We start from the raw sequence: 24,789 nt of genomic DNA on the forward strand, positions 1-24,789 counted from the left end.
TAAATCAGTGGGAGTAGAATTTAATCCCCATGTCACAGATAAGGAAACCGAGTCCCAGAAAGATGAAGTGATTTGCCCAAGGTCACAGAGGAGGTAAGCAGAGATTAAAACTCAGGTCCTCTTACTCCCTAGGCCCTTGCTCTTTCCAATTGGCCATGCTGTGTTTTTCAATACTTCCTTCTCTCTATCCTCACTCTCCTACCTCCTTCAGAACATCCCATTTCTGTCTATTGGGTTTCCCTCAAGGCCCAGAATCTGGCCCTCTTCTATGGAGAGTAATTCCTGAGGTGAGTCCTGAATTCTGGAAGCAAATTGGTGGTTCCACGCTTCCTATCAAAGACTGTGGGACCGTGGGTGAGATCCTGGCCATGCCTACAGAGGCAGCTGAAGAGACCGATGGAGAGTAAGGAGTAAGGACAGATTCCATTGGCTGCACTAATGGGTTTGTCCCTCATCATTCCCATCTCTGTTTTTGAATCTACCTCCTTAAATCCTGACGCTCAAACAGCCTTCGCTCTAGGAGAGCAAGCCTTCCCCTGATTTCTGTCCATCCTGGCAGTATAGTACGTGTAGTCTGTTGTTTTGTTGTATTTTTTTTTTGTTTTGGGGTTTGTATGATATTTATTACTTACTATTGGTGCTTACTATGTGTCAAACACTGTTCTAAGCACTGGGGCAGGTATATATTAATTAAATCAGACACAGTCCCTGTCCTGCACACGGTATATGGTGTAAGGGGGAGATGGTTGCAGAATGGGCTTACCTTTTTCTCGAAAATGTTTTTTTTCCCATTCTCCATCGCTGTCTGTGCCTTCCTCCAGTTCCCCAGACAGCTGTTGATTGGGTATTCTGCCACCTTCCATCTACCCTATAGTCCGTCCAGTGGAGCACCAGAAAGAGTCTGGAGCACTGAGCGGGATACAGATATAAGATGAGCTTGGGAAGAGAGAAGCAGAGAGCTGGAGAACAGCATGGGGAAGGCAGTGAATATTTAAAATGGAGAAAGCTGGACACCAAAGACTACAGAACCGGGAATCAGGAGACCAGTGTTGTAATCCCAGCTCCGCCACTTGCCAGCCGCGTGCCTCAGTTTCCTCATCCGTAATGTTGAATACCAGTTCTCCTTCCTTTTTAGATTACGAGGGAGAGGGATCACGTCCAATCTGATTATCCTGTATCTACCTCAGCACTTGGCAAAAAGTAAGTGCTTAAGATATACCACAATTGCTTATTGTTATTGTGAGGAGTTTGGACTTGATGGAGAGGTTGATGAGTAAGCACTAGAAGTTTTATCGCAGGGAGACTTGTGTGCTAACAAATACGGCCACAGCCCACCATTTATTTTTCAAGCAACATTCCCCATTGGGTTTACGACTGCTTGAAGGAAAAAGTCCGACCGCCTGACATCCAACACGTTCATCGGTTCTGGAGGAAAAAAAAAGAACCATAAGCATTGTTTTTGTGAAACACCCACACAAGGGCAAGTCAGCAGGAAGAAAAGTCTGGTGTCAGCTCCTAGGTGAGATCTCATTCCTTCCCCCTTTAACACTAGCCAAGTTGCAGAGGAGACCCAAATGGGATGGCACAGAAGATCTGGCTGTGTTTTTAATCCTCGTGCTTCTCTGTCTCTCTCTGGGGGTTCCTATTGCTAATTATCTGAACTTAATGGGCATTCTAATGAGCATCACCCCAAATTCCTCTTGTCTTTCCCCCGTCTCCTCACGTTCCCTGGTCTCTCCTGCTGCTCATTCTTCAAACCGTCAATCCACTATGCTACGGTACGAGAGAGGTCATCTCTGACGGACTTAATCACGGCACTGACACAGTTCAGGGGTCCAGAGAGACCAAGAAGCCCAAGGTTAGCACTCCTGCTAGTTGAGCAGCAGGTCCTACTCAGCATTTCCAGGATGCGATATTTGTTGGTTGCTTTGCCTCCGATACAGCCAACGCCCACACAAGTTATTAAATCTCCAATCCACAAACCTCCTGCCGGCCTCAGAGAAATCATTTTGCGGGGTGGTGTAAAGAGGAATAGGTGCCCGGAATACCAAGGAGATTCTTCTCTTGGTCATTTTCCTTCGGGGGTATTTATTGAGCTCTTACTATGTGCAGAGAACTTGGAATTATGGTTCAGTAGAGTTGCTGGGCATGGTCCCCAACCGTGAGTTTTGTAATTTTGGTCACTTGATGAAATGAGCCACAGTAATGCTGGTTCGCCAGGGAAGGTTGGTTTTGTTAGTTCGGAACTCACGGTTTCGGCAGAGGGCTGTCGGTTCTCATTTCAAGTACCTTGTGATGGATAATGGTAGAAAAGGGATAATCACCTCTTCCTTCCTCAGCTCAGTCTCTCTCCTGCTCCTGTGGCGCAGCTGAGCAGAAATTTCCATGGAGCCGTGGTTCCTGAACTCTCCTTCACCTTTTGTCTTTTGCACTGGACAGCAATTCCCACAGGGGACACTCCACATCTTGGGAACCTCCTGTCTGACCCTCTGTCTCAACCAAGTCCCGTGGAGACGGGGAGAATGTTGCTGGACTCAGACTTTGCCATCCTGACAGCGGCACGCACTGTAGAGAAGCAGCAGGGCCTAGGGGAAAGAGCACGGGTCTGGGAGTTAGAGGGCTCGGGGTTCTAATCCCGGCTCCACCTCGTGGCTTTGGGTGAATTATTTAACTTCTCTGTGCCTCGGTGTTTCCACATCTATAAAATGAGGATTCAATCCTACCTAGACCTTGAGAAGCAGCGTGGCCTAGAGCATGGGTCTGGGAGTCAGAAGCACCTGGATTCTAATCCCAGCTCCAACACTTTTGTGCTGTGTGACCTTGGCCAAGTCACTTAATCCTCATATCACGGATGAGGCACGGAGAGATGAAGACTGTGAGCCCTAAGAGGGACAGGGACTGTGTCCAATCCAATTATCTTGTATCTATCCCAGCTCTTAATACAGTGCCTGGCACAGAGTAAGCACTTAACAAATAGCACAGAAAAAAAATAATATGTAGAACACAAATTGTGTCCAACCTGATTAGCTTGTACCCGCCTCAGCTCTTAGTACAGTGCCTGCCATACAGTAAGTGCTTGACAAATATGATAAAAAAAGGGGGAGGCCTTCTGTGGACACCCAGCAGCTGCCCGCCCCCAGCTCAGCTTCCGGGGGATTAGGGGCTGTTGACGCTGAGCCGCTGGTCGAGGTCCAGGAAAGGCGGAGACTGCAGAAGCCGCTGACTGCATTCACGCATTTGCCCTTCTCCCAGGGAGCGCCTTCGCATTGGCTGGTATCTGTGGATGGAGACTGTAGAAACCTGTCAGGATGATGAACAGAGTGGAAGCCTCGCTGATGAAAGCCACCCCAGTCCGCCCTTCCTCCTCTGATTGTCTTGTCTTATGCGGTCGAGTCATCTCCGACCCATAGCTACTTCACGGACACATCTCGCCCAGGACACCCCACTTCGTCTGCAATCATTTTGGTAGTGTATCCATAGAGTTTTCTTGGTAAAAGTACAGAAGTTGTTTACCGTTGCCTTCTTCCACGCTAAATTTGAGTCTCTGCCCTCGACTCTCTCCCGTGCCGCTGCCGCCCAGCACAGGTGAGTTTTGTCTTGTTTCAGATTGCCTTCCGCTCAATAGCTACTACACAGGCTAGGAATGGAATGGGTATGCTTGGCCACGACTGGTAGAGTACTGGAAACTCTCTAGGTGTGATCCCGAAAGAGGTCCCCCCTGATAGCGTGGAGTTTCTCCCCACCATCCTCTCAATCTACCCCCTGTCCCCTCCCCAGTCATCGATACCTGGGATCACAAAGGTATCTATTCCTGAAGTGGAGCAGGAGCCCCCAGACAGCGGCTCCAATCCCCCGGCTTGGCACCTAATTTCTTCTCTACCACAAATTCCAGGTGGAGGGCGATATAACGATAAGCAGTATGGTATTTGTTAAGCACTTACTATGTGAAAAGCACTGTACTAAGTGCTGGGGTGGGTACAAGCAAAGCGGGTGGGACACATTAATAATAATAATAATAATAATGATAATGTTGGTATTTGTTAAGCGCTTACTACGTGCCGAGCACTGTTCTAAGCGCCGGGGGAGATACAAGGTGATCGGGTTACCCCACCTGGGGCTCACAGTTCTAATCCCCATTTTACAGATGAGGTAACTGAGGCACAGAGAAGTGAAGTGACTTGCCTAAAGTCACCCAGCTGACGAGCGGCAGAGCGGGGATTCGAACCCATGATCTCTGACTCCAAAGCCCATGCTCAGTCTCATTCACATTCACAGTCTCAATCCCCATTTTACAGATGAGGTGACCGAAGCACGGAGAAGAGGAGTGAGTTGCCCAAGATCACACAGCAGACAAGTGGTGGAGTTGGGATTCGAACCCATGACCTTCTGACTCTCAGGCCTACGCTCTATCCACTAAACTATGTTGCAGCTCAATATAGTGGTAGCTGGGTTGGGGGAGACAGGTTTACTCGGGCACTGTTTTGAAGCATCTGCCTGGTCAAGTTCAAACATCACACCCTTGTCTGCAGTGGAATAAGCCTGAGGTCAGCCCCACTCCTGCTTTTTTTTAAAGTGGTATTTATCAAGTACTTACTATGTGCCGGGCATTGTACTAAGCGTCGGCGTAGATGCGAGTTAAATGGGGCTGGACAGAGTCCCTCATAGGTCTCACGGTTTTGATCCCCATTTTACAGATGAGGTGACTGAGGCACGGAGAGGTTAAATGACTTTCCTGAGGTCACACAGCAGACAAGTGCCGGAGGCAGAATTAGAACCCAGGTTCTTCTGCCTTCCGGGCCCGTGTTCTATCTACTAACCCGTGATCCTTCTCTAGGCCACTCTGTGTCCCCTCCCCATATGGCTACACAAACTCAGCCCCAGTCCCTTCATCCCACAGGCAATAATAAGGGAATCTGTTAAGTGCTTACTGTATGCCAAGCACTGTACAAAAGTTGATACAAGGAACCAAGTCGGACATAGTCCGGGTGGCACTTTGGGCCTTACAGTGCAATTAAGAGGACGAACGGATATTGAATCCCCATTTAATAAATGAGGAGACTGAGGCAAGTGGCAGAGGTGGGATTAGAACCTATGTCTCTATTCCCCAAGCTAATTCTTTTTCTTCCACTAGGCCATGGTGGTTTCCTTACGTATCAAATAAATTCAGAAGGCTGTGATACTCTCAGAGGCATTTGTGAGAAAGTTCTAAAGACCAAAACCACAAAAGAGTAGATGGAGTTGGGGGAGGCCCCTCATAATAATAATAATAATGTCGGTATTTGTTAAGCGCTTACTATGGGCCGAGCACTGTTCTAAGCACTGGGGTAGATACAGGGTAATCGGGTTGTCCCACGTGAGGCTCCCAGTCTTAAGCCCCACTTTACAGATGAGGTCACTGAGGCCCCGAGAGGTTAAGGAACTTGCCCAAAGTCACCCAGCTGACCTGGGATTCGAACCCCTGACCTCTGACTCCTAAGCCCGTGCTCTTTTCACTGAGCCACGCTGCCCTCACGGCAACAGCGTCAACTGAGCAAGAGCCAGCCGCTTGGATCACTTCCGAATCAGCCGTTCTCTGGGCTGCCGAGATTAAGTGATTTGCCCGGGGTCAGCCAGCGGCCGGGTGACAGAACCGGGATCGGAACCTGGGTCCTCTAACTCCCAGGCCCATGCTCTTTCCACTAGACCTCGCTGTTTCTGCAGTAATAGTAAAAGCCATTCCTACTATGCTACTGCCGTAGAGAAGCCTCCCCTAGACCCCACAGTTCCTCCTGAGTATATTTCCTCTGATTTACCCCAGGGATCCAAGAGCACATTGGGCTTGAAATAGTCCCAAGGTAGAAAGATACTTCTAGGCATTCCGACTACAACCCAGCCTGCACACTTTGCTCCTCTAGGGCTAACCTTCTTGCTGTACCTCGATCTCGTCTGTCTCACTGCTGACCTCTTCTTGCCCACGTCCTGCCTCGGCCCCGAAACGCCCTCCTTCCTCACAGCAGCGTGGCGCAGTGGAAAGAGCGCTGGCTTGGGAGTCAGAGGTCATGGGTTCGAATCCCGGCTCTGCCACCGGTCGAATCCCGGCTGTGTGACTGTGGGCAAGTCACTTCACTTCTCTGGGCCTCAGTTACCTCATCTGTAAAATGGGGATTGAGACCGTGAGCCTCACGTGGGACGACCCGATTCCCCTGTATATCCCAGCACTTACAACGGTGCTCTGCACATAGTGAGCGCTTAATAACTACCAATATTATTATCATTATTATCTGACAGACAGTGACTCTCCCTCTATTCAAAGACTCATCAAAGGCGCATCTCCTCCAAGAGGCCTTCCCAGACTAGGCCCTCCTTTCCTCTTCTCCCACTCCTTTCCGTGTCATCCTGACTTGCTCCCTTTATTCATTCCCCTGTCCCAGCCTCACAGCACTTTTGTACATATCTGGAATTATTTATGTTAATGTCTGTCTTTCCCTTTACACTGTGAGCTTGTTGTGGGCAGGGATTGCGTCTATGATATTGTACTCTCCCATACACTTAGTACAGTGTTCTGCACACAGTAAGCACTCACTAGATACGAGTGGCACTGACGAACTGGGATCCTCTGCAAATGGAAGCCCCTGAAATTTGGAATGATTCATCTTTTGTCTTTCAGAGACACGTTAAACCAAGCTAAGATTCTGAACCCAATTACAGGCCCTTTGAGAACACCGTAGTGCTCACGTTTGCTCTCTGACAGACTTGGCCAACTCAAGCTCAGGGCCATTCAGAGTGGTGACCGGGGACAACAGGAAGGAAAAGGGGAATACTCACTTTTGGTGTCGGATCTGCAGAGATGCATCAACCATAGCAACTTGAGAAAGTTTTACTTTGGGAAAACAGTCGATGACATGTTAATGTTTCGTCTGCCAACGCCAGCTACAAATCCCAAATCTCTCTTTCCAAAGCTGATCAAGGTAATATTTTGAAAGTTTTCTGTAGGTGTCCGCACCAACCTGTGAAGGAGATTCAAGATATTAGCCCAATTTTACAGGTGAAGAAACTGAGGCACCAGCACACTGGGAGCCCACCTTTTCTCTCCCCTTAATTGCAGTCTCCCCTCTTCAAAACCCTACTTAAAGCTCACCTCCTTCAAGAGGCCTTCCCAGACTGAGCTCCCCTTTTCCCTCTGCTCCCTCTACCCCCCCCTTCACCTCCCCGCAGCTAAACCCTCTTCTCCGTGCTTTCCCTCTGCTCTTCCCCCTTTCCCGTCCCATCCCCTCAGCACTGTACTTGTCCGCTCAACTGTATTTATCTTCATCACCCTATTTATTTTTTTTAATGAGATGTACATCACCCTGATTCTATTTATTTGCTATTGTTTTAATGAGATGTTCTTCCCCTTGACTCTATTTACTGCCATTGTTCTTGTCTGCCCGTCTCCCCCGGTTAGACCGTAAGCCCGTCAAAGGGCAGGGACTGTCTCTATCTGTTGCCGATTTGTACCTTCCAAGCGCTTGGTACAGTGCTCTGCACATAGTAAGCGCTCAATAAATACTATTGAATGAATGAATGCTACATCAGTCCTCAACACCTTGAGGATTCAGCCTATGAAGGGCAGAAAGGTGGAGTGATGAGGGGGCTGACTCTTCTAGCCCCAGGGGGGTTTCTGGCCATAGCTATCCACCCTCCATGGCTGGAGACACACCCACACGCCTGTAGGGTGGGGGAGGAATGATGAGGGCCTGGGGCAGGGAAAGGCAAGGCGACTATGGCCTGTTATTACCTATGTAGAACCAGGTCTACGTTCAGTATCTCACTAGTCTAGACTCCCTATTTGACTGTAAACTCACTGTGGGCAGGGAATGTGTCTGTTTATTGTTATATTGTACTCTCCCAAACACTCAGTACAGGGTTCTGCACACTGAAAATGCCCAATAAATATGATTGACTGGAAATAACTGCATTGCTCCACTGGCAATCCACAATGCCAAAGTCACCTAAACCAGAATGAAAACACAATTCAAATATGGAAACCTGAACACGCCTGCTGTTACCTGTTGGAAATTCAGATCTTCACCAAACCGTTCTAAAGCCCGATGGTACCTTGTCGTCTGGCCACCTCTGGGCCAAGAGGCTGAGCGACAGCAGCCGGTAGGTTCTGCCCGCTGTCCTCCAAGAGGGGAAGAAGATAGTCGGACCAGTCGTGCTGGAATCTTTTTTTTTTTAAATGAAATGTAGTCACAACGTCAGCGTGGCCTAGTGGATAGCTCGTGAGCCTGGTAGACAGAAAGATCTGGGATCTAAACCCAGTTCCAACTTGGGCAAGTCGCTTCACTTCTCTGGGCCTTTGTTACCTCATCTTTAAAATGAGTATGAAGACCGTGAGCCCTCTGTGGGACAGGGACTGTGTCTGACCCGATTATCTTGTATCTACCCCAGCGCTTAGTACAGTGTCTGGCACACAGTAAACACTCAACAAATACCACAGTCGTCATCATCACGTTGTTTAAAAATGGCTTGGGGCCTCTTCCCTCCCTGGGGAAATAGGGTGAAGGACTTTAGAGATGGGATGGATTCAATTCTTTTCTGTGTGCCTGGGCACAGCCTTAAGGCTCAGCAAGATGGATGTTGTCCAAAAAGCAGCGTGGCTCAGTGGAAAGAGCCTGGGCTTCGGAGTCAGAGGTCATGGGTTCGACTCCCGGCTCTGCCACTCGTCAGCTGTGTGACTGTGGGCAAGTCACTTAACTTCTCTGTGCCTCAGTTACCTCGTCTGTAAAATGGAGATTAACTGTGAGCCTCACGTGGGACAACCTGATTCCCCTGTATCTACCCCAGCGCTTAGAACAGTGCTCTGTAGTAAGCGCTTAACAAATACCAACATTATTACAACATCCTGCCTGTTCTGGGGTGGAAACCTTCCTCCACTCTATCCCCTGGGCTGGGCAATCTGGATGCTAAAAAGAGAAGGGAGACAGAGATCAAAAAGGGCTCCTGAAACGTCTCAGTCTCTACTGAGCCCTGGAAAGCTGCTACTGGCCCTGCCAGGTGGATAGTGAGTGTGGTGCTGTGCAGAAGAAAGTCCATTCCTCTCCTAGCATGGCTACATCAAACATTTAAGGGATGTTTTGGGGGGATAACGATTCCCTGCTCCAAAACCGCTTCCGGGTGGTAAATTCTGTAAAGGCCGTTCAGACCGGGAGAAGGGAATTCCAAGATGCAACTGGAGTAATCAATCCATCGGTCATATTTACGGTGTGCTTACTGTGTGCACGGTCCTGGAATCAGCACAGGGGAGATGTCCAATATGGTAGGATTATGTATATATCTGCCTATATTGGTAATTGATTTATCTATTTATATTAATGTCTTTCTTCCCCTGTAGACTGTGAGCTTATGATGGGCTGGAATGTGTCTGTCTGTTGTTGTATTGTACTCTCCCAAGTGCTTAGTGCTTTGGGCACAGTAAACGCTCAATAAATACAATTGAATGAATGAAAGTAGGGTTGGTGAACACTATTCTTTCCCTGAAGGAGCTTGCAGTCCAGTGGGGGAGGCAGATATTAAAATTAATTTTAGAGAAGGAAAGCAGTGTGGTACAAGGAAATTGACTTCGTAGCTGCAAAGGCCTATCTGTGACTGGAGAATGGGATCCCTCTTGCTATATTTCTGTAGAGTCCTTGGAGGGGACAAGTGACATAAGTAATATAAGACTCTGGTTAGCGCAGGAACCTCTGGGAATATGTCTGTTTATATTGTACTCTCCCAAGTGCTTAGTGCAGTGCTTTGCACACAGTAAGTGCTCAGTAAGTACAAATGAATGAATGAATGAATGGTCCCTGGAACCTGTCTGAGGGACAGAGGGAGGGAGCCCCGCTTCAGCAGAGCCTGGAAAGGAAAATGCCCCTGGGCCAGAGGGGCGGTGGGGTCATAGCTATTGTCAACCAAAAGATTTCCCAAAGATGACTCAAAATGGATAATACACCCAGAAACAAGAGACAAACCTTGCATTTCTGACCTGAGTTCGAATTCCGGCTGTACCACTGTCTGCTATGTGACCTGGGGCAGGCAGCTCCTTCTGTGTGCTTCGGTGTCCTGATCTGTAAAATTCATTTAATTGTATTTATTGAGGACTTACTCTGTGCAGAGCGCTGCAGTTTGTGCTTGGGAGAGTACAGTACGACAATATACAGACACATTCCCTGCCCACAATGAGCCTAATGGGAATTTAACACCTGTTCTTCTTCACCTTTAGACTGAAAGCCCCATGTGGGGCAGGAACTGTGTCCAACCTTATTATCTTGTATCTACTTCAGTGCCAAGTACAGTGCTCAACACAGAGTAAGTACTTAGCAATTACTATTATTATTATTATTAGTGGTGGTGGCATTAGAGGGTAAGATGTGATCAGGGAGAGACAGGGGACCATCTCTGACTCATTCTCCAAAGCAGCAAGCCGAGCAGGGAAGCACTTAGGATTCTGAAAGTGATTTTTAAAAGGAAGTGATGTTCCAGTGCTTAGTTCAGTGCTCTGCACCCCGTAAATACTCAATAAATACGATTGAATGAATGAACGTGGAACCACCCGAGGTAAAATGTTCTGGTCCAAACCCCGTCATCTCCCCGGAGCAGAAAAGGGCAAGCTAAGCCTGGCCCCCGGATGATAAATCTGTTGAATATCCTGATCCCTGCTTGGTACATTGACCAGTAGCCCCCTGTGCCACTAACCAATGTGGTAAGAGCCAGAGTGGGGCAGTTCTTAGAAGAGACCTCAGATGAGAGACTGCAGGAAAGCTTCAACTTTCACGACCTGCTCCACTATATGGGAGATAAAGTACTCAGGGAAAATGGCAGAAGGGGATTGGACAAGTGTAGAGGAATAGAAAGGGGTCACCAACAGGGCAAAAATAGCCAAGAATACCTCACTGCGGGCAGAAGCAGCAGGAAGCAGAAAGGGCCGGGGGGCATTTATACATCAGACCTTCCTCTTGATAAGCGAGCATGACAATAATGGGCAGCCATAGCCATCCTCTGGAGCCTGGGCATCCGCTCCAGCCCCCTGTGCTCAGTTCCCTGACATAATCGACCAGAGCAGCATTTCAGAGCCATGCCTTGCACAGTTACCGTCCTCTGCAAATGTGGCAGGTCCCGAGCGGTGCCAGGCATCCTGCTAGCCCTATGCAGAAAAGACCTCATGAAACCTCAGCACGCCTGGGAGCCTCCAAGGCCCTGAGGTGGTTTCTTGACTTCCATATCAATGTATCTCCGTTTCTCACCTAGAAAGCGGGAAGCAATGCCTGACCGCTTGCTCTCTTCAGGTAGAGATGCTTCTCCCTCCCTGAGCCCCCCACCTCTCCCTCTCCCTATTTCCAGCTAAAGCCTCCGAGAAAATAGATTGCTCTGTCCTCCCCTAGGAAAGCCAAACACCCCAAAGGCATACATGGGACCTCCCCGCTCCCCTCCAGAACTACCTGATGTGCTGGGATGTCCTACGAGCCTTGCAGATCCGGCCTTCCCTCTCCCCCACCCCACCCCCGTGCCTGGTTTATACCCCAGTAGTAGAGCAGCCGCCTTTCCATTCTGGGGAGGAAGAGGGCAGAGCTTTTATTCAGGGGGAGTGAGCAGGCAGGCCTCAAGGAGACAACTGGACAGAAAGACATCATTGTAGTATCTATCTTTCCTCTGAGACCGTAAGCTTCTTGAGGGAAAAGATCATGTCTATTCACTCTGTAAGAATCTCTCAAGTCTTAGTACAGTGATCACTCGATGGAGTGATTCTAATACACCCCTTTGGACCCACTGTCCCTGCATCCCCATCCCTTCCCAAAGCTTTCCTTTCTATTTCTGTTATTTTCATTATTGTATAAAGGCCTTTTCAGCTGCTTCAGCCCCAGAGATAGAAATTGCCAGGGCAGAAGGGGCTAAGGGACTGGCCCTCCTGCTTGCACCGATTTTCTGTCAGCTGTGATTCTGACAGGGATATCCCAAAATGATGGAATCACATTTTCAATGCAAAATTCTCCATTTCTCAAGACAGGCAACGCCACACCCTCGGCTGACAACCCCGGTCACAGTCTCTCATTCGCCTACTGCGTCTTCCCAAACCTCCCGACTGTTCGACAAATAAAAGGGCAAACAGATGGAAATGACCATAAGAAGAATACTGAAACTACTGCTGTTCCTCCCAAAGACAAATGGATGGGATGTTTTTGAATTTTCACACTGTGCAAGAACAGAAGGATAATGTTCGATTAAGTTTTCAAACACCACAGGTCAATTTAATTGTTTTCAAGCAAATATTCTAGGAGTGGATGCTCTTAGAGAGAGGTAAAGTGTAAAGATTTGAGAATAACAACAGAACTATCGGATGATCAAAGTAAAAACCATCCCCAAATTCACAGGATTGGGATAATATCCACTGCCAAGATAGAGTTTTGGGCTGGAGATGGGGGTGGAGGGGGGAGCAGGTTCCACATCAATCAACCTGGTGGAAATCACTTCCTCTCAACGTGGTATCTACTTGGGTGTCTGTTTTTGAGGACTGTTCAGGTCAGTATCTCAGCCTTCCTTCTTTTCTACCCTACTCCTCATCCTCACTGGTTCCCAGCCTGCGGCTACCCATGCCACCTTCATCTCACACTTCAAATTATTTACACTGTCCTTAGTTCTCCTATATATGTCCGCTTTATTTATTTTCCACCCCTTGAAAATATTTTTGTATTTGATTAGAGTATAAGTTCCTTGTGGACAGGGAACATATAAGCCCAGTGTGGGCAGGGATTGTTCCAAGGGCTTAGTACAGTGCTCTGCACACAGTAAGTGCTCAATAAATACGATTGAATGACTGTAACTTCATTATTCTGTCTTTCTTAAGCACCTGGAACAGTGTATCACAATAAATGCTAATACTTCTTCTTCGACTGTTAACGTCCTCCCATCACCACCATTGCCAACATACTTATTATAACAATCTCATCTCTCTCACTGTGTTGACCCTTTGTTCCTTTCCTTCTGCCTGGACCTCCATCTCCCTTCATATATGACAGATCACCAGTTATCTTCATTTCATATGAATGTCTGCCTCCCCATCTAGATTATAAGCTTGTTACAAGTAGGGAATGTGTCTGCTAATTCTGTTGTACTGTACTCTCCCAAACTCTGCACATAGTAACATAAATACAATTTATTGCCCTACTAAAAATCACATCTCTTCCAGGAAGTCTTACCTGATAAACCTCATCTTCCCCCACCCTATCCTTCCTCTCTTCTGCACCACCTACATACTTAAGTGAGTATTCTTCAGCCTCCTCCACCCTCACAGCATTTGTGTATAAATTCTTACATTCTGTTGCTTCCCCTAACTGTAAGTTATTTTATTTTAATCTCTATGTTAAAAAAAAGTCAATGCGCCAGGTGCCTGGCCTATAAAGCTTTCGCACCACTCCGCTGGCCCAAATTTTTCCCAAACAGGACCAGGCCTGGAAGTCAAAGAATCTGGGTTCTAATCCAGGCTCTGCCACTTGTCTGCTATGTGGCTTGGGATTAATCTCTTAATTTCTCTGTGCCTCAGTTTCCTCACCTGTAAAATGGGGATTAAATCCTACTCCCTCCTACTTAGACTGTGAGCCCCAGATGGAAAGGAACTGTGTCCAAACTGATTATCTTCTTTCTACCCCAGCACTTAGTACATTGCTTGACCCGTAGTAAAAATTTAGCTAGTATTATTATTATCATTATTATAACTATCATTATTGTGAAGAACCCCGGGGAATTCACAAATCATTTTAGCCCACACGGTGCCAGTGAAAGGTATCTCCTTACCTCAGGTCCTTCCCAGAGAGGATGCAATTACGGGTTCTCTGACATTCAACAAGTCTACTCCAGGAACCAGACTTTGAAGAAGCCAGCCACTGTTTTATTCATTAAAAAATTGCCATCCATTTCAGACACTCCGGAAGGCACACCGGCAATATGAGTATGGTCACAGCTGAAATTAAAATCAACTCACTGGGGAAAAACAATCCCATCCTGGTGGTTACTTCGCTCAGCATCAGCCAGCCGACGAGCCAGAGTCCTGGACACAGTCCCAAAGAGGGCAGCGTCTTCCTAGCTACACCTGGAGAAATGCTGGGGGGTGGGCAGACCAACAGGTAAGAGAGGAGAGATTTTAGTCTACACTGTTCACATGCTCTGTGCCCTAACTGGAGGATTCATTTTCCTCTGGAGAATGGGCCGGACCACCGCTATGGGGCAAATTTCCTTCTGGAAGATTCTTGCCAATTCGATTCATCAGCCTGGGGCCAGCCTTTTTCAGAGCTGCCATGCTTCGGAAAAGTAACAACCAGGGCGTTTGGAGTGCAGAAGGCAAGCAGGGAGCAAGGATTTTTAGTTGGGGAATGGGGCTAAGGGAGGTAATAATAATGTTGGTATTTGTTAAGTGCTAACTATGTGCAGAGCACTGTTCTAAGTGCTGGGGGAGATACAGGGTAATCAGGTTGTCCCACATGAGGCTCACAGTCTTAATCCCCATTTTTAATCCCCATTTTACAGATGAGGCAACTGAGGCACAGAGAAGTTAAGTAGCCTTTATAGAACTAAGAGGATAGAGAGCTGTCATTTTGAGGCTTTCTAGGCCTGACTGGAAACTTGCCTGTCCTTTCAGAGGCCTGGATTGAGTAGGGCAAGGTGGCCATCTGATAAAGTGGACAAAGCAGTAGGGGGGATTGCTCTCATCACCCCACCCAGAGACTGCACTGTGGATCTCCTCAGGGGAGGGGCAGTCTTTTCCAGAGCAGACAATCCCACCCTTCAATGTTAAATAACCTGGTCCAGTAAAAATCAGGTGACTGGCTGACCTAGGGGTGAATGACAAAAGCTTACACTTCTCAAAATACTGTTCAGAGCCTGCTTCAACACAATGACCATCTCTATTCCAAAAGGCAATTTCATTCCCAAGGAGGAGAGTACGATCTGAGATAATGCGGGACAAAGTCATTCCCCACTAAAATCTCCGGATCAGGTTTTCAGATTTAAGTGCCCTTCAAAAAGCAGAGGGTTTGAGATTTGTTTTCAAGCCCGTGTTTCTTAGGATTTTAAGACTTGGCCAGAGGCTTATCGTTGAGGGCTTTAATAAGTAATAAGTAACAAGAGATTCAGAGGCAGCAGATATATTACTTCGGTAGTTAAGCGTTTACTATGTGCCAGGTACTGTACTAAGCTAGGGATGTAGTGGTATTTACTGAATCGACTCAGTGCAAGCAGGAGCTCAAGAAGGAAATTTGAATTTCGAGAGTAGAGATAAGAGCCAAGGTTCTCTTCCCTGTTCAAAACAACATCTGAGACACTGCTGGGAGCTTGAAAACAAGCCTTCAAAACACACGTTGTCAATCATGAGAGAAGAAATATGTTAGCCCTAAAATGCTCCAAGCACGCATGAAAAATAATGGAATTAGCATCACTTTTAGGTGGTTTGGTTTAGCCTGTTAGGGAATGGGCCTGCACATGTGTGTGTATTTCTGAATTAACACTTGAAAAATAAAATCAATCAGTATGCTTCATACATATACACACACCCACAGTCACGAATGGCAACAACAACAGGAACTGAGGGAGAAAAGAGGTAAGCTGGTACTTCAATGCCAGTGCTGGGAAGAGCATGTAACTCTCTCATGTCTTTTCACTTTCAAGCCCAGCTTTTGACCCTCCCAGGATTGCCGACTTGAACATGTCGAGGCGAGAGAGAGAATGGCTGCGGGAGAAGCGAATCGTTATTGATGATGAATCACGATTTTAGAGGCCTAACAAGGGTGGACCGGAAGACACCATTCATTTTTGGGTGGATCTACCTGTGACCTAAATAAATGGATGGATCGCAGGAGTAAATTATGAGTAAATGAACATTTTCGGGGCCTAGCTCCGTGGAAGAGGTTGCCCTTCGAAATCCCTGTCTAGAGCTGAGTTCTGATACTGGGAGAGGAACTGGGGATCCGTTGAGCCCGGACCAGAGTTCTCGCTCCTGCTCTCTGAAGGGGAGATGTGTATTCTTTTGTGCTGAAATGTGTCTTTCAGAGCCCTGATGAACAGTTGGCAATAATAATAATAATCGTGCTGTTCGTTAAGCACTTAATATATGGCAAGCGAGAAGTGGCATGGCCTAGCAGTTAGATCACGGGCCTGGGAGTCAGAAGGATCTGGGTTCTAAATCTGGCTCTGCCACTTGTCTGCTGTGTGCTAAATTAAGTCACTTAACTTGTCTGTGCCTCAGTTATCTCACATGTAAAATGGGGATTACAACTGTTAGCCCCATGTGGTAGATAATAATAATGTTGGTATTGATTAAGCGCTTACTATGTGTAGATGGACTGTGTGCAATCTGATTACTTTGTATCTACTCAAACACTTGAAATGTGCCTGGTACATAGTAAGTCTTTAACAAATACCATAAAAAAAGGATAATCAGCTCAGACACACAATCTCTGACCTAAATGGGTTTCACCATCTAAGTGGGAGGAAGAATAGGAATTTCACCCCCATTTTACAGATGAGAAAACTATGGCAAAGACAGGTTAAATGACTTGCCTGAGTCACTTGGCAGGCAAGTGGAAGAACTGGGATCAGAATATGGGTCCTCAGACGACCAGACCCGTGATCTTTCTACTAGGCCAGGCTGCTTCTCGAGATGGCAAGATGGTAGATTGCATTAAGATTGTAGGAAAGCGTGGGCAGAAGGGCAGGGTTAGGCCCACTGGGCTGATATTTGAGCCTGTGGTGCTGGGAGGCGGGTCTGGGAGATAATCCAGATGGGACTCGGACGCTGGCGCTGCAGCAGGACTTTGGCCAGGCTTCTCGGCACTCTTCACGGTAATGTTACCCAGAAAGGAGGCACTGCACCACGTCAGGTGGGCCCTGAGTCCCACTGTTAGAATGTAATGGGCAGGAAGAACATGCCCCATTAAAGGTTCGAGGTAGTTAAGTGAGTTGCTGTGGGTCCAGCGTCGGGGCTCCTTTAGACAGGGAGAGTTGGTCCAGAGGGGGAATTGGCACAGTTTTTATAGATGCATTCCCATTAATTACAGGAAAATGGAATAATTGGTCAGAAAGGCTGTTTCATGTTTCCCCACTCCTCAAGAACTTTCAACGGTTGTCAAATCACCTCCACAACAAGTAGAAATCCTGTTGCTTTAAAGAAGCTTTAAAGTGCTCTATCACCTTGCCCTCTCCTACCTTGCCTCCTACTACAACCCAGCCCACACACGTCGCTCCTCTAATGCCGACCTACTCACTGTGCATCGATCTCAACTGTTTCACATCCTGCTTCTGGCCTGGAACTCCCTCCATCTTCATACCTGACAGACGATCACTCTCCTCTCCTTCGAAGCCTTATTAAAAACACATCGCTAAAATCTGCCCATCCCTCTCCATCCAAACCGCCATCACATTAATACAATCACTCATTCTATCACACCTGGATTACTGCATCAGCCTGCTGGGAGGTCAGCCGCCTGTCTCTCCCCACTCTAGTCCATACTTCACTCTGCTGCCTGGATCATTTTTCTTCAGAAACGTTCAGGACATGTCACCCCACTCCTCTAAAAACTCCAGTGGTTGCCCATCCACCTTCACATCAGACAAAAACTTCTGACCATGATGTTAAACCTCTCCACCACTTTACCCCTGCCTACCTTGACTCAGCGGAAAGAGCACGGACTTGGGAGTCAGAGGTCATGGGTTTGAATCCCGGCTCTGCCACTAGGCAGCTCTGTGACTGTGGGCAAGTCACTTCACTTCTCTGTCCCTCAGTTTCCTCATCTGTAAATGGGGATTAAGACTGTGAGCTTCATGTGGGGCAACCTGATTACCCTGTACCTACCCCAGCGCTTAGAACAGTGCTCTGCACACAGTAAGCACTTAACCAATACCAACATTATTATTATTACCTCACCTGGTTACTCTCCTAATACAACTCAACCCACACACATCACTCTTCTAATGCTAACCTTCACACTGTGCCTCAGTCTCACCTATCTCACCCGCCGACTTCTAGCTCACTTCCTGCCTCTTCCCTGGAATGCTCTCCCCCTCCTCAAATCTGACAGATAATTACTATCTTCCCCTTCAAACCTTATTGAAGGCACATCCCCTCCAAGAGGCCTTCCCAGACTAAGCCCCCACCACTTCCTCTTCTCCCACTCCTGTCTGAGTAGACCTGACTTGTTCCCTTTGTTCTTCCCTCCTCCCAGCTCCACAGCATTTATATACATATTTGTAATTAATTCATTTCTATTGATATCTGTCTCCCCCAGCTCAAGACTGGAAGATCGCTGTGGGTGGGGAATGTGTCTGTTTATTGTTGTACTGTACCCTCCCAAACACTTAATACAGTGCTCTGCATGCAGTAAGCAGCCAATAAATATGATTGAATAAAAGAATGAATGTTTGAGCCCCATCTCAGTCACTGTCCTGCTCTGTGACCTTGGGCAAAACACCTAATCTCTCTGTGCTTCAGCCTCCTCTTCAATAAGATGCTGCTGTCCCACTCTCAATCAATTAATGGTATTTATTGATCACTTGCTGTATGTAAAACAATGTACTAAGAGCTTGGGGCAGAAAGTACAATAGAATCCCTACCAACAAGGAGCTTAGAATCTCCCCCTTAGATTTGTGGAACAGACTGTAACTGATCTGGTTATCTTGTACCTTACCACAGCTCTTTGCACAACACTCAGCACACAACAAGAGCTTAATCAACACCGGCAAAGACTAGCACGGAGACACAGAATACATATTTCCAAAGACAGATCTGCCTGGAATAAATAAAAGAAATAAAGTATCTGTGGGGCATGGCTCCTTGTTAAGGATTCCTTGCCTGAGAGAAAGGTATTGATCGAGTGGAAGAAGAGAGCCTTAGCTACTTAGTATTTCTGTTGCTTTTCAATATATACCAAAGGGAAAAGTCAGATGGCAGCTATGTATTCATTTCTGCAAAAATTCATTTTTCTCTCCCTCCCCTCCCACCCAAGCAAATAGAGGGAAAGATTGCTTAAAGGCAAAGTTACTGTATAGTAAGCTGATTAGTAATGATATGCAGTGCAGATTACAGTTAAAAATAACAAATACAAATCAACAGCTAAGTTTCTAAGTTGAGACAGGCCACAGCCCAAATACTCATTACCAGAGGATAGCTGCAGGTGCTTCCCTACATAGCCTGGGCCAGGCTGCTAACTCAACCCATCTGGTCCACGAAGAATCGGATGCTAGTCATTTCACGTGGAAGTCCATCTTGGAATGGGCAAATGGATGCTGAGTCTTGGACCCAAAACCTTCATCAAGGTATCTTAGGAGGAAGCAAAAAGTTAGCTTGGCCTAAAATGGATACAGCACAGACCTGGGAGTCAGAAGGCCCTGGATTCTACTCCTGGCTCCGCCAGTTGCCTGCTGTGTGATCTTGGGCAAGTCACTTCACTTTTCCGTGCCTCAGTTACGTCATCTGGAAAATGGGGATTAAGACTGTGAGCCCCATGTGAGACATAGTCTGTGTGCAACCTGATTAGCTTGTATCTTAGAAGAGTGCTTGGCACACAGTACGTTTTGACCAATATCATCATCATTATTTTTATCATCGTTCTCACCAGTCTCCGGTTTTACCTGAGAGAAGTGATGAAAGATTTGTTGTCTGTCTTCCACTCTAGACTGTCGGTCTGTTGAGGGCAGGGAACATATCTACCAACTCTTTTGTATTGTATTTTCCCAAGCCCTTAGTACAATGCTCTGAACACACTAAGTCCTCAATAATTACCACTGATTGATTGATCTCTGATTTGCCCGGCCATAAATGATCACATAGAGGTTTTTACCAGTCTTCACAGAGATGACTGGACTTCCCAGGGACATCTAGAATCTTGTCTTCATTGTTAGCAACAAAGAGTGGCTCTCCGTGGCTCACGTCCTAGCAATCGGCAGAGCCTGAAGGAAACCAGGCCTAAGAAAAATGGAGTAACTTCTGCCTCTCTCTCCCCTCTGGATTTCTTTTGTTAAGGGAATCTGTTTCTGAGAAGGGGCAGGAGGGACTTTGAGTGTGTTTATAGCAGGCAGCTCACACACTAGAGGAGGGGTAACAGAGTCTGGAGATACAAGGTCATTCATTCAATCGTATTTATTGAGTGCTTACCGTGTGCAGAGCACTGAACTAAGCACTTGGAAAGTACGGTTTTGCAACAAATAGAGACAATGCCTGCCCACAATAGGCTCATGTGGGTGGAGGGTATATAGGAAAATAGGGCAGGTCTCAATTTGATTTTCTGGTCTCCCATGTATTAACAATGAATGAGGGACTGGATAACCGGTCTCAACCGTTAGTTTAGCCTAGACTATGGTCCTGGGAGTCAGAGGACCTGGGTTCTCATCCTGGCTCTACCACCTGCCTGCTCTGTGACCTTGGGCAAGCCACTTAACTTCTCTGTGCCTCAGTTTCTTCAGCTGTAAAATGGGAATTCAATCATAGTTCCTCCTACTTAGACTCTGAGCCCCATGAGGGACAGGGACTCTGACCTGATTATTTTGTACTACCCTGGTGTTTAGTATAATACTTGGCACTTAGTAACTGCTTAATAAAAACCATTATTAAAAGCAAACTGTTACTGTGTGTCCATGGATCATCTAACTGCATTTTTCATTCCCTGTAGAGGCTTGAAAGAGGAGTCCCCTGGGTCAGCAGTGCCTAAGGATCTAGGCAGGCCCAGAGTTTGGACAACTTTCATTCATTTAATCATAGTTACTGAGCGCTTACTGTGTACAAGAGCCCTGTACTCTGCCAAGCTATGTAGAATATTCTTAGAATTCAGGAAAGGAAGCTTCCTAATGACCCTGACCTTGCTGCAATTAACCACCAGTTCTGGTGGAGGGATGCTCTTCTCCTCCAGGTGCCAGAAGCACCTCCCTGAGGCTTTCAACAACCTCACCAAGTCTTTTAATCTCCAGGAAGCATCAGTTTCCCCACCAGCGCTTTTGGAGTATCGCCAAGTGGCAGGATGGAACCAGGAATGGATTAATGCTCCAGTGAGCCGGAGGCAGAGGTTTTTCTATGCCAAAGCTTCTCTCCTTCCTCACTCCATCGGCATGCGCCGATGGGGCTTCACTAGCCTGGCAGATGTGAGAGTGTTGAGAGTGGGGAGTGCAGGAAAGAAAGGAGATATCCTGCTAAGGTAGCCTGGGACCCCTTGTGGGTTCTGTATGGGGTGGGTATGCCAACAGAATTGTTGACAAAGTACCTGGGGTTTCTCTACTGAAAGGGACCCTGCCCCTATCCAGCAACTTCCTTTCCAAAAGGAGGCTCTGGAAAGCTATGTCTCTCTGAGAAGTGTGGGCTATTGTGGAAATCAAATACTAAAATTGACTAAATTGTAAGCTCCTTTGGAGCAAGATCATGTCTACTTATTCTATTGTACCATCCCCAGTGCTTAGAACAGCACTCTGCACAATAAGCACTCAAGGAATAGACTTGATCGACTGAATCGTCCTTTAAAATCTGTATCTGAAAAAAAGCCAGTCGAGGGATGTTCTATTTTTGAGCAGAATGGGTCCCACCGACCTCTCCAGAAAAGGAAAGAAGGGGGAAAGAAAGATAGAAGTTATTTCATGTCAACACTTTGCTACCCGAAAAGTTTAGTCAAAGCAATTTTCAAAGGAACGGGCTTTGATCAATGAGTCCTGAACAGCAGCAAACATAAATGGATCACAGGAAGCCCGCTGTTAATGAGGTCTCTGATGAGGCTAAGCTAGATCAAAACAATTCTGAATACAAATGATGTCCTGCTTTTGCCAGGGCTCCACCTTTACAAACACAGCTAATGAGCCAACTGCTTTGTCTATAAATCCCAGCAACACCCTTGCCAACACTTCACAGGAAAGAGAGGTAGAGTTGTTGTTTTTTTATTCTCAAAAGAAACCCTCCTTTGTCCTCTGATAAGAGGCAGAGTGGGTCAATGGTCTCTAGGTAAGGATGAAATATGAAGTACTTTCACACGTGCGTTGGGAAAAATAGAATGTGGCAGCTAAGAGGGAGGGAGACAGCCGGACACTATTCTGAAATAGGAAGTGGTTTGTCGAGGGGAGGAGCAGCATCTCAACAGCTCCCCAGTGACCTAATTACCTGGCAGTCTTGAAAGGGAATCCCAGAGCCATAGAAAACTGCCAGTTAAGCCACACAGTATATTCTCGCCGTCCTGCTGCTACTGGAGAATAGGTTTTTAACAGAGACGCGCAATTTCTTGAGGCCAGCCCTACCCTAAGGGGAGACATTGTTGATTGGCGACCTGCCTTTTGCTCCTCCCTTTCCTGTAGAGTGGCCGGTCATCTGGTTTTATACCAGACAGCATGGTTTTCAGCTGGCTGTCCCCAGTCTGGGAAGGACAACACTGGATAGATGCCTTTGTGTCTGGAATTTTAATTTTCAACCCTCAGCCTCTCTCTCCGCCACTGAGTTCTGCCACTTGGAAGTGGTACCTGTTTTCAGAGGGCACTGGGAGGGGATCCTAGTGGCTCTGGGACAGTGAGGAGAGCTCAGGGTCAGGCGAACTCGGCATACTTCTGTGAAATGGACCCTCAAAGTATCACGGGTTCATGACCGTGACTTCCTGTGGGACTCCGTGTCTAGAATTTCTGATTCCTGCCAGTGGCTACCCAACTCTCCTCAGCCTATTCTCTTGTTCCCTTCACCAGTCAAGGAAAAATAATGCCAAAGGGGAAAAGTGAGGAAATAGTGGCCTAGTGAATAAAGCCCGGGCCTGCTTAGTGGATAGAGCATGAGCCTGGGCATCAGAAGGACCTGGGTTCTAATCCCAACTCCGCCATTTATCTGCTGAGTGATTTGGGGGCAAATCATTTAACTTCTCTGTGCCTCAGTTACTTCATCTGTAAAATGGAGATTAAGACTAGGAGCCCTATGTGGGGCATGGACTAAGTCCAACCTGAGTAGCTTGTATCTATCCCAGTGCTTAGTGCAGTGCTGGGCACATAGTAAGTACTTAATAAAAAAACAATAAAAAAAAAGAATCGTTTGGAAAGACAAAGAATGGCAAGTTGTGAGATTATATTCACGGGCCTATGTTAAAATGATCGCCGTCCCTTGAATTTAAAAAATGATCATGCTGTTGGTATGTTAGGCCCGGGTGCAGGTGATGCTGAGAAGACTTTCTTGCTATCAGCAGTTCTTACCAGGCTGCTTTTTGTCTTTTAGACCCGCTTAGCAGGCCTGCTGTAGTCGATAGTACTGCCTGAAAGTCACCTACTGCGTTCTGCTTCTGCTCAAAACAAGCCACCCAGATCCTACTTGCAGTGTGCCCAGTTGACCTATGGTCCAAAGACCTAGTAGACAGAGCACGAGCCTGGGAGTCAGCAGACCTGAGTTCTAATTCCAGTTCCCCTCCTTGTCTACTGGGTGACCTTGGGCAAGTCAATTCTCTGTGCCTCATTACCTCATCTCTAAAATGGGGACTAAATAGCTGTTCTCCCTTCTCCTTGGACTGTGTGTGAGCTCCATGTGGGACAGGGATCGTGTGTGATCTGATTTTATTGCATCTACCCCAGTGTTTAGCATAGTCCTTGGCACATAGTAAGAACTTGACTATTGTTATTATTATTATTGCTATTATTATTCACAGCTGCCTTGTTGCAGGTAAAGATTTCTTTTTACTTCTAATGGCATTTCTTCTGCCTGCCTGGTGATACCTCTTTTATACTCACCTCAGAGCAGCTGTTTGAGGCCTGTAGTCATCTTTAATCTCCTGGTCAAGTCCAGCCCAGAGAACTGTCACACTGTGAATATTACTCCCATGCTGACCCGCTGGATTCTTCCTAGGGCCACGCTTTGGTGATTCTGTCTTGCCAGTCAATGCTCGTTGATGCTACACAATGGATTTAATGGCTCATGGGTGACACTGATGTCACATCTAGCTTTGTGAGCAGTCTCATCAGTGTCAAGATCGGATTTGCAAGCAGATTGGGACAACTAAAATGACTGCCTAGATTTTTCTCAAGATACAGGGGCTGAGAAAAAGTCACAGGACTTCAGAGACTTTACAAGCAGCAGCACCTTGATGAAGAAAGATTAAAGAAAGCAAAGAGAGCCATCCATTGTGGGATCTCTCTGCCCAAAGATACTACACCAGTGTTGTTAGCTGTACACAATCAGTACATCAATTGGCTTTAGGCTAAAGGGTGGCACACAGCCCATGGTGGACTCAGGAGAGCTTCCCAAATCCTTTGGTGGCTTCTAACTTGCTACCTGAGCGCTAGAAGTGGAGTAAGAGCAACATATTGGGAAGGGTTTTCAGTCACATTACACTTTAGCCTGGAAGGGACTAAGATACTGGTATTAGAACATTTTTTTTACAGAACTCTAAAACAAACTTCAAGATCAGCCACCCCCATCAAACACAAAGGCAGGTTACTGTGCTTTCAACAGACTTCAGAAGTTCCCACTTCCACTTTAAGATAACATCTTCAACTGTATATATTTTCAGGACCCTATTTATTTTGTTAATGAGATGTACATCACCTTGATTCTATTTATTTGCTATTGTTTTCATGAGATGTTCATCCCGTTCATTCTATTTATTGCCATTGTTCTTATCTGTCTGTCTCCCCCGATTAGACTGTAAGCCCGTCACAGGGCAGGCAGGGACTGTCTCTATCTGTTACCGATTTGTACATTCCAAGCGCTTAGTACCGTGCTCTGCACATAGTAAGTGCTCAATAAATACTATTGAATCTGTTCCCAAAGGCCTTTAGACTGGTCCCAAACTCTCAGTAAACCCTTGTGTT

General features: G+C 46.8%; 1 long non-coding RNA gene across 4 annotated transcripts in view; it reads right to left on the minus strand.

Moving 5' to 3' along the window:
• Positions 1-1,309: 1,309 nt before the first annotated feature.
• The window catches only part of LOC114805899, a 64,218-nt gene continuing 40,738 nt past the window's right edge, over positions 1,310-24,789 (minus strand). For 2 of the 4 annotated variants that reach the window (XR_005659759.1, XR_005659760.1), the window contains 3 exons: positions 9,989-10,070; positions 6,805-6,986; positions 1,310-2,585 (listed from right to left, as the gene is read on the minus strand). This is a non-coding gene — a long non-coding RNA (uncharacterized LOC114805899). Of the gene's footprint in view, positions 2,586-3,038; positions 3,301-6,804; positions 6,987-9,988; positions 10,071-24,789 lie in introns of those variants that run through there. The other 2 variants (XR_005659761.1, XR_003754002.2) reach the window with 2 other exon arrangements.

The sequence above is a fragment of the Ornithorhynchus anatinus genome, chromosome 2 (genome assembly GCF_004115215.2).
Source record: "Ornithorhynchus anatinus isolate Pmale09 chromosome 2, mOrnAna1.pri.v4, whole genome shotgun sequence".
NCBI lineage: Eukaryota > Metazoa > Chordata > Mammalia > Monotremata > Ornithorhynchidae > Ornithorhynchus > Ornithorhynchus anatinus.